General features: G+C 59.7%; 1 non-coding gene across 1 annotated transcript; it reads right to left on the reverse strand.

Moving 5' to 3' along the window:
- Nucleotides 1-435: 435 nt before the first annotated feature.
- LOC142793813 (small subunit ribosomal RNA) lies at nt 436-2,250 on the reverse strand. The gene has a single exon (XR_012891841.1). It is a non-coding gene; the product is annotated as a small subunit ribosomal RNA (ribosomal RNA).
- Nucleotides 2,251-9,196: the final 6,946 nt, after the last annotated feature.

Consider the following 9,196-nt stretch of genomic DNA (forward strand, 5'->3'; position numbering starts at 1 on the left):
CCGCGCGATTGTCGGGTCTCGTTCTTGCACGCTCGAACGGTCGGGAGGGCACTCGGCTGGCGTTTCGGGAACGCGCAGCCTCGCCTTCTACCGACGTAACCACGACTCGCCGTTCGCGCTCCGCCGCTCCTGTTTACAGTACTAGGCGGTCCCGCAGCGGTCGGGTCGCGCATTTCGAGCGCTTCGAGCCACGGTGCAGTGGCGGGTCGAAAGCCGACCTATGAGTGCGTTGCGCCGTTTGTACCCGCGTCCGCCACCTGGCCGACCGTCCAAGGTCGCGGTGTTGGCGTCCGCTGGGCGCAACAATTTGTCACGGGGTGCCGCTCCACATTCAGGCAGCCCCGTGGGGAAAAGCCGACCCCGCGTCCAAACGGGGTCAGCGGCAGAAAGTGTCGGGCGCAGACGCAGCTGAGGCGCTCACCCTTCACAATCCGTTAATGATCCTTCCGCAGGTTCACCTACGGAAACCTTGTTACGACTTTTACTTCCTCTAAATGATCAAGTTTGGTCATCTTTCCAACAGACCGGCGCAACCGAAAGGCCGCGCCGGACATCGGTCCGAAGACCTCACTAAATCATTCAATCGGTAGTAGCGACGGGCGGTGTGTACAAAGGGCAGGGACGTAATCAACGCGAGCTTATGACTCGCGCTTACTGGGAATTCCTCGTTCAAGGGGAACAATTGCAAGCCCCTATCCCAATCACGAAAGAAGTTCCACGGGTTACCCAGTCTTTTCAGACAGGGATAAAGACACGCTGCTTCCTTCAGTGTAGCGCGCGTGCGGCCCCGGACATCTAAGGGCATCACAGACCTGTTATTGCTCTGTTTCGTGCGGCTAGGAGCCGCTTGTCCCTCTAAGAAGGTTGTAAGGTGCTGGGAACCCCGCACCTATTTAATAGGCTAGAGTCTCGTTCGTTATCGGAATTAACCAGACAAATCGCTCCACCAACTAAGAACGGCCATGCACCACCATCCACCGAATCAAGAAAGAGCTCTCAATCTGTCAATCCTCCCAGTGTCCGGGCCGGGTAAGTTTTCCCGTGTTGAGTCAAATTAAGCCGCAGGCTCCACTCCTGGTGGTGCCCTTCCGTCAATTCCTTTAAGTTTCAGCTTTGCAACCATACTTCCCCCGGAACCCAAATACTTTGGTTCCCGGAAGCTGCCCGCCCGAGTCATTTGAGTAACTCAGGCGGATCGCTGGTTGGCATCGTTTATGGTCAGAACTAGGGCGGTATCTGATCGCCTTCGAACCTCTGACTTTCGTTCTTGATCAATGAAAACATTCTTGGCAAATGCTTTCGCAGTAGTTCGTCTTGCGACGGTCCAAGAATTTCACCTCTAGCGCCGCAATACGAATGCCCCCGTCCGTCCCTCTTAATCATTACCTCGTATTCCAAAAACCAACAGAACAGAAACGAGGTCTTGTTCTATTATTCCATGCAAGTTTATTCAGGCGACTCGCCTGCGTTGAGCACTCTAATTTTTTCAAAGTAAAAGCACCGGCCATCTCGAGGCACACAATGAAGTGCACCAAGAAAGAACCGGCATGATGTTCAGTCCGAGCCGTCGCATCGGGTAGATGCACTACTCGTCTGGAACTGAGATCCAACTACGAGCTTTTTAACCGCAGCAGCTTTAGTATACGCTATTGGAGCTGGAATTACCGCGGCTGCTGGCACCAGACTTGCCCTCCAATTGATCCTCGTTAAAGGATTTAGAGTGTACTCATTTCAATTACGGGGCCTCAAAAGAGTCCCGTATTGTTATTTTTCGTCACTACCTCCCCGTGCCGGGAGTGGGTAATTTGCGCGCCTGCTGCCTTCCTTGGATGTGGTAGCCGTTTCTCAGGCTTCCTCTCCGGAATCGAACCCTGATTCTCCGTTACCCGTAACAACCATGGTAAGCAAGTAACCTACCATCGAAAGTTGATAAGGCAGACACTTGAAAGAAACGTCGCCGGCTCGTGGCCATGCGATCAGCACAAAGTTATCCAGAGTCACCACACAATACGGGCCGAAACCCGATCGATCTTGGTCTAATAAAAGCACCCGTTACCCAAAGGGCTCCAGGCTCACTGCATGTATTAGCTCTAGAATTGCCACAGTTATCCAAGTAGGAAGAAACGATCTAAGGAACCATAACTGATTTAATGAGCCATTCGCGGTTTCGCCTTATTTCGGCATGTACTTAGACATGCATGGCTTAATCTTTGAGACAAGCATATGATTACTGGCAGGATCAACCAGGTAATCGTTCGACTGCGCGTCCGTCCTCGCCCTCGGCGGGCCGGACGCAGTCTGTGTGCGGCGGAGGCCACCTTCAGGCGCCCCAACACGCTTATTTTGCACTCCGAGATGACGGCGTTCGAGCTCGCTACGGCACAACCTTCCCGAAAGACGAGTGGGAGCCGTGCGGCAAGAAGCACGTTCATGCTCGCTCTTTTTCGTTGCATCGACTCGGTCGCGCCGTGCGGGTTGCCCAAGCCCGCTGCACTGTCGGTGGACCGGCCGGAACTAGCAACGGAGCCGAGACTGCAAAGCCGCCAGACGACGGGTCACGCCCGCGTCTTCGGCGCTTTCGCATCTGAATCGCCCGAGGACGACACGGAACACACCTCGATATCGTGGTAAAACGGCACCGTCCGACAACCAGCCCCTAACGCATCAAGCGGATGAGGCTGCAGACGACTGCCGTGGATTCCCCTGGAGCAGACCCGAGGACACGCTTGACGAGGCCGAAGCCCGCCGCATATCAGACACCCGGTCGCTTTCGCGTACGCCGCTCACGAGAACCCCCACATAATAGCAGCGATAAGTACCCAGACCTCCTTGGGCCCTAATACGAGCGTACTCGAGAAAATTTCACCGCGGGTGTGCCCCGAAACGTGTGGCATGTTGAGCGTGCCACAAGTCTACGTCGCTCTCAAACCCGCCGAGGTCGTAGAATTTGCGACCCTACTCACGAAATTCCCACCGAGGATACGGCCGCAAACGTACCGCACCTTGGGTAGGCCACGAGTTTGTGCAACACTACGCTGACGGCACAGCACCGAGGTCGTGCGCGCACGCACGGGAAAATTCCGCCGCGGTTTCTGCCGAAAACGTGAGGCACCACGACTCTCCGCAAGTTCGCGTCGACTGCGAAAGACCGAAGTCGTGAACGACGTGTCCGCTACTCGCCGCCGACACGCTGGACACCAAACGTACAACGACTCGACGGCGTCGTAGAGGCCCACGACGCGGTTTTCCTTAACGACGTCTCGGCGTGGCACCGACAGGTTAGAACGGCCGACCAACGTTCCCTGTCCGCCGTTCGGCTCAGTCGAAGGGCTCGGCGACTTCGGCAACGCTGCGAAGCCGCACGGTGACGCACGCCATGTCCCCATTTTTTTTTTTCTTTCTGCGTCTGCCGGGGTGCCCCTATAATAGCAGCGATAAGCACCCAGACCGCCGTGGGTCGCTCGCCCCGGCTGACGTGGTTTTTCGTACTCCTGCGGCGGTCGCCGTCAAGCACGTCCAAATACGCTACTTTCGTGGGCGCATTCACGCTCTTTCGCTTCGCCGGAGTGCCAGCACTCACTCTGCCAAAAACGGCGAACATCCGAGCGGCGGTTCCCACTTTTGCGTCGGCGTCGCAAACCCCGCCCCGGCAGACGAGGTTTGCCGTACTCGTGCGACGGTGGCCGGCGGGCACGTCGAAAGACGCCGATATCGTGCGCGAATTGGCGCACCTTGGCTTCACCGGAGTGCCGCCACTGACTCCTCCAAAAACGGCGAAGATCCGAGCGGCGCTTCCCACTTTCGCATCGGCGTCCCGAACTCCGCCCCGGCTGACGCGGTTTACCGTACTCGTGCGACGGTCGCCGGCGAGCACGTGGAAAGACGCCGATATCGTGCCCGAATCGGCTCCGTTCGGCTTCGCCGGAGTGCCAGCACTGGCTCGGCGAAAGACGACGAACATCCGAGCGACGGTTCTCACTATTGCGTACGCGTCGCAAACCCCGCCCCGGCAGACGCACTTTGCCGTACTCGTGCGACGGTCGCCGGCGAGCACGTAGAAAGACGCCGATATCGTGCCGGAATCGGCCCCGTTTGGCTTCGCCGGAGTGCCAGCACTCACTCGGCCACAAACGGCGAACATCCGAGCGGCGGTTCCCACTTAGCCGTCGGCGTCCCGAACTCCGCCCCGGCAGACGCGGTTGCCGAGCTCGTGCGACTAGCGACCGCGAAGCCGTCTCGCGACGCCGCTTTCGTGCGCGGCTCCCACTGCGACCTGGGTCACCCGAGGTCGACGAGCAAAAAAGAATGTCGAAAAAAATTTTTTTTTTTTTTTGCGTCTGCCGGGGTGCCCCTATAATAGCAGCGATAAGCACCCAGACCGCCATGGGTCGCTCGCCCCGGCTGACGTGGTTTTTCGTTTTCCTGCGGTGGTCGTCGTCAAGCACGTCCAAACACGCCACTTTCGTGGGCGCATTCGCGCTCTTTCGCTTCGCCGGAGTGCCAGCACTCACTCTGCCAAAAACGGCGAACATCCGAGCGGCGGTTCCCACTTTTGCGTCGGCGTCGCAAACCCCGCCCCGGCAGACGAGGTTTGCCGTACTCGTGCGACGGTGGCCGGCGGGCACGTCGAAAGACGCCGATATCGTGCGCGAATTGGCGCACCTTGGCTTCACCGGAGTGCCGCCACTGACTCCTCCAAAAACGGCGAAGATCCGAGCGGCGCTTCCCACTTTCGCATCGGCGTCCCGAACTCCGCCCCGGCTGACGCGGTTTACCGTACTCGTGCGACGGTCGCCGGCGAGCACGTGGAAAGACGCCGATATCGTGCCCGAATCGGCTCCGTTCGGCTTCGCCGGATTGCCAGCACTGGCTCGGCGAAAGACGACGAACATCCGAGCGACGGTTCTCACTATTGCGTACGCGTCGCAAACCCCGCCCCGGCAGACGCACTTTGCCGTACTCGTGCGACGGTCGCCGGCGAGCACGTAGAAAGACGCCGATATCGTGCCGGAATCGGCCCCGTTTGGCTTCGCCGGAGTGCCAGCACTCACTCGGCCACAAACGGCGAACATCCGAGCGGCGGTTCCCACTTAGCCGTCGGCGTCCCGAACTCCGCCCCGGCAGACGCGGTTGCCGAGCTCGTGCGACTAGCGACCGCGAAGCCGTCTCGCGACGCCGCTTTCGTGCGCGGCTCCCACTGCGACCTGGGTCACCCGAGGTCGACGAGCAAAAAAGAATGTCGAAAAAAATTTTTTTTTTTTTTTTTTGCGTCTGCCGGGGTGCCCCTATAATAGCAGCGATAAGCACCCAGACCGCCATGGGTCGCTCGCCCCGGCTGACGTGGTTTTTCGTTTTCCTGCGGTGGTCGTCGTCAAGCACGTCCAAACACGCCACTTTCGTGGGCGCATTCGCGCTCTTTCGCTTCGCCGGAGTGCCAGCACTCACTCTGCCAAAAACGGCGAACATCCTAGTGGCGGTTCCCACTTTTGCGTCGGCGTCGCCAACCCCGCCCCGGCATACGCGGTTTGCCGTACTCGTGCGGCGGTGGCCGGCGGGCACGTCGAAAGACACCGATATCGTGCGCGAGTCGATGCTTCTTGGTCTCGCAGGAGGGCCGCCACTCACTCCTGCAAAAACGGCGAAGATCCGAGCGGCGCTTCCCACTTTTTCGTCGGCGTCGCAAACCTCGCCCCGGCAGACGCGCTTTGCCGTACTCGTGCGACGGTCGCCGGCGAGCACGTCGAAATACGCCGATATCGTGCCCGAATCGGCCCCGTTTCGCTTCGCCGGAGTGCCAGCACTCGCTCGGCCAAAGACGACGAACATCCGAGCGACGGTTCCCACTATTGCGTACGCGTCGCGAACCCCGCCCCGGCAGACGCGGTTTGCCGTACTCGTGCGGCGGTGGCCGGCGGGCACGTCGAAAGACGCCGATATCGTGCACGAATTGGCGCTCCTTGGCTTCACCGGAGTGCCAGCACTCACTCGGCCAAAAACGGCGAACATCCGAGCAGCGGTACCCACTTAGCCGTCGGCATCCCGAACTCCGCGCCGGCTGACGCGGTTGCCGAGCTCGTGCGACTAGCGACCGCGAACGCGTCTCGCGACGCCGCTTTCGTGCGCGGCTCCCATTGCGACCTGGGTTACCCGAGCTCGACCAGCAAAAAAGAAGGTCGAAAATTTTTTTTTTTTTTTCTGCGTCTGCCGGGGTGCCCCTATAATAGCAGCGATAAGCACCCAGACCGCCGTGTGTCGCTCGCCCCGGCTGACGTGGTTTTTCGTACTCCTGCAGCGGTCGCCGTCACGCACGTCCAAATACGCCACTTTCGTGGGCGCATTCGCGCTCTTTCGCGTCGCCGGAGTGCCAGCACTCACTCTGCCAAAAACGGCCAACATCCGAGCGGCGGTTCCCACTTTTGCGTCGGCGTCGTAAACCCCGCCCCGGCAGACGCGGTTTGCCCTACTCGTGCGACGGTCGCCGGCGAGCGCGTCGAAAGACGCCGATATCGTGCGCTAATTGGCGCTCCTTGGCTTCTCCGGAGTGCCGCCACTCACTCCTCCAAAAACGGCGAAGATCCGAGCGGCGTTCTCCACTTTCGCATCGGCGTCCCGAACTCCGCCCGGGCTGACGCGGTTTACCGTACTCGTGCGACGGTCGCCGGCGGGCACGTCGAAAGACGCCGATATCGTGCCGTAATCGGCCCCGTTTGGCTTCGCCCGTGTGCCAGCACTCACTCGGCCAAAAACGGCGAACATCCGAGCAGCGTTTCCCACTTTCGCATCGGCGTCCCGAAGCCCGCCCCGGCAGACGCGGTTTGCCCTACTCGAGCGACGGTCGCCGGCGATCACGTCGAAAGGCGCCGAATTCGTGCACGAATCGATGCTTCTTGGTCTCGCAGGAGGGCCGCCACTCACTCCTGCAAAAACGGCGAAGATCCGAGTTGCGCTTCCCACTTTTTCGTCGGCGTCCCGAACTACGCCCCGGCTGACGCGGTTTACCGTACTCGTGCGACGGTCGCCGGCGGGCACTTCAAAATACGCCGATTTCGTGGGCGCATTCACGCTGTTTCGCTTCCCCGGAGTGCCAACACTCACTCTGCCGAAAGCGGCGATCATCCGAGCGGCGGTTCCCACTTTTGCGTCGGCTTCGCAAACGGCGCCCCGGCAGACGCGCTCGTGCGACGTACTCGTGCGACGGTCGCCGGCGAGCACGTCGAAAGACGCCGATATCGTGCTCGAATCGACCCCGTTTCGCTTCGCCGGAGTGCTGCCAGTCACGGCGCAGAAAACGGCGAACAAGTGTTTTTTTTTTTTTTTTCCTAGAATTTGTGTTATAGAAGGCACATTTGATATCGGACGATAATTTTCAACTTTATCACGCGCACCGATTTTCGTGTAGAGGTTTGCAAGTTTATGGGAATTTCTCCACTTGGAATAATGCGATTTAGTAGTACTACGAGAACTTCATGGATGTACTCAAGGGTACGGGGCAAGTCAGTTACGTCAACACCTGCAGATTTTTTACACTTCAAACTGAAAATTGTTGGTTGTGAGTCCTCGTGTGATATTAAAGGCCGATTCGCTAACACATAGAACAAAGAAAGAAAGGAAGAAAAAACGCCCGCGCTCGCTCAAGAAACCTGGGTTCGCAACAAGTGGCAACAACAAGCAACCGAGCGAGTGCGCCAAAACCCGTGGCGGCCGAACAAACGCGAAGTCCCAACCGCGTCAGCCGGGGCGGCACGGGACAGGAAAAATCACTTCAGCCGGGGCGGCGGGGCACCGAATAAACCTCGTCACCTCGTCGCAGGATAAAAGAGGAAACAAAAAGTCTAAACAGCGTCTGCTGGAGCGAATGCGTAATAAAACAACAACAACAACAAAAAAAAAAACACCCGCGCTCAAGAAGTCTGCAATCACCACAAAAGGCGACTGTGACCGAGCAGCGTCAGCCGGGGCCGTGCGGAAACGGAAAAACCGCGACTACCGGGGCGTCGAGGCACCGAAAAATCCACTTCAGCCGCGGCGAAAAAAAAAAACAAAAAGAAAGACGGAGGGGGGGGGGGGAACCACGTCTGCCGGGGCGAAGGAAAAAAAAAAAACGCGTCTGCCGGGGCGAGCCCGGGTGCGGCACCACCGGGAAAACTGTGGCAAACAGACATGGCGATCGAGTGAGTGGGCCGCCAGCCAGGCTCAGCCAAAAAGTGCAAAGTCCGAACTGCGTCAGCCGGGGCGGCAAAAACCACGTCAGCCGGGGCGGCGCAAAAAACCGCGTCTGCCGGGGCGGCACGAAACCGCGTCAGCCGGGGCGGCGCGAAAACTGCGTCAGCCGGGGCGAAAGAAAAAAAAAAAAAAACGCGTCTGCCGGGGCGAGCCCGGGTGCGGCACCACCGGGAAAACTGTGGCAAACAGACATGGCGATCGAGTGAGTGGGCCGCCAGCCAGGCACAGCCGAAAAGTGCAAAGTCCGAACCGTGTCAGCCGGGGCGGCAAAAAACCGCGTCAGCCGGGGCGGCGCAAAAAACCGCGTCTGCCGGGGCGGCACGAAACCGCGTCAGCCGGGGCGGCGCGAAAACTGCGTCAGCCGGGGCGAGCCCGGGTGCGGCACCACCGGGAAAACTGTGGCAAACAGACATGGCGATCGAGTGAGTGGGCCGCCAGCCAGGCTCAGCCAAAAAGTGCCAAGTCCGAACTGCGTCAGCCGGGGCGGCAAAAAACCGCGTCAGCCGGGGCGGCGCAAAAAACCGCGTCTGCCGGGGCGGCGCGAAAACCGCGTCTGCCGGGGCGGCGCGAAAACTGCGTCAGCCGGGGCGAAAGAAAAAAAAAAACGCGTCTGCCGGGGCGAGCCCGGGTGCGGCACCACCGGGAAAACTGTGGCAAACAGACATGGCGATCGAGTGAGTGGGCCGCCAGCAAGGCTCAGCCAAAAAGTGCTAAGTCCGAACTGCGTCAGCTGGGGCGGCAAAAAACCGCGTCTGCCGGGGCGGCACGAAACCGCGTCAGCCGGGGCGGCGCGAAAACCGCGTCTGCCGGGGCGGCACGAAACCGCGTCAGCCGGGGCGGCGCGAAAACTGCGTCAGCCGGGGCGAGCCCGGGTGCGGCACCACCGGGAAAACTGTGGCAAACAGACATGGCGATCGAGTGAGTGGGCCGCCAGCCAGGCACAGCCGAAAAGTGCTAAGTCCGAACTGCGTCA

The sequence above is a fragment of the Rhipicephalus microplus genome, unplaced genomic scaffold (genome assembly GCF_043290135.1).
Source record: "Rhipicephalus microplus isolate Deutch F79 unplaced genomic scaffold, USDA_Rmic scaffold_337, whole genome shotgun sequence".
NCBI lineage: Eukaryota > Metazoa > Arthropoda > Arachnida > Ixodida > Ixodidae > Rhipicephalus > Rhipicephalus microplus.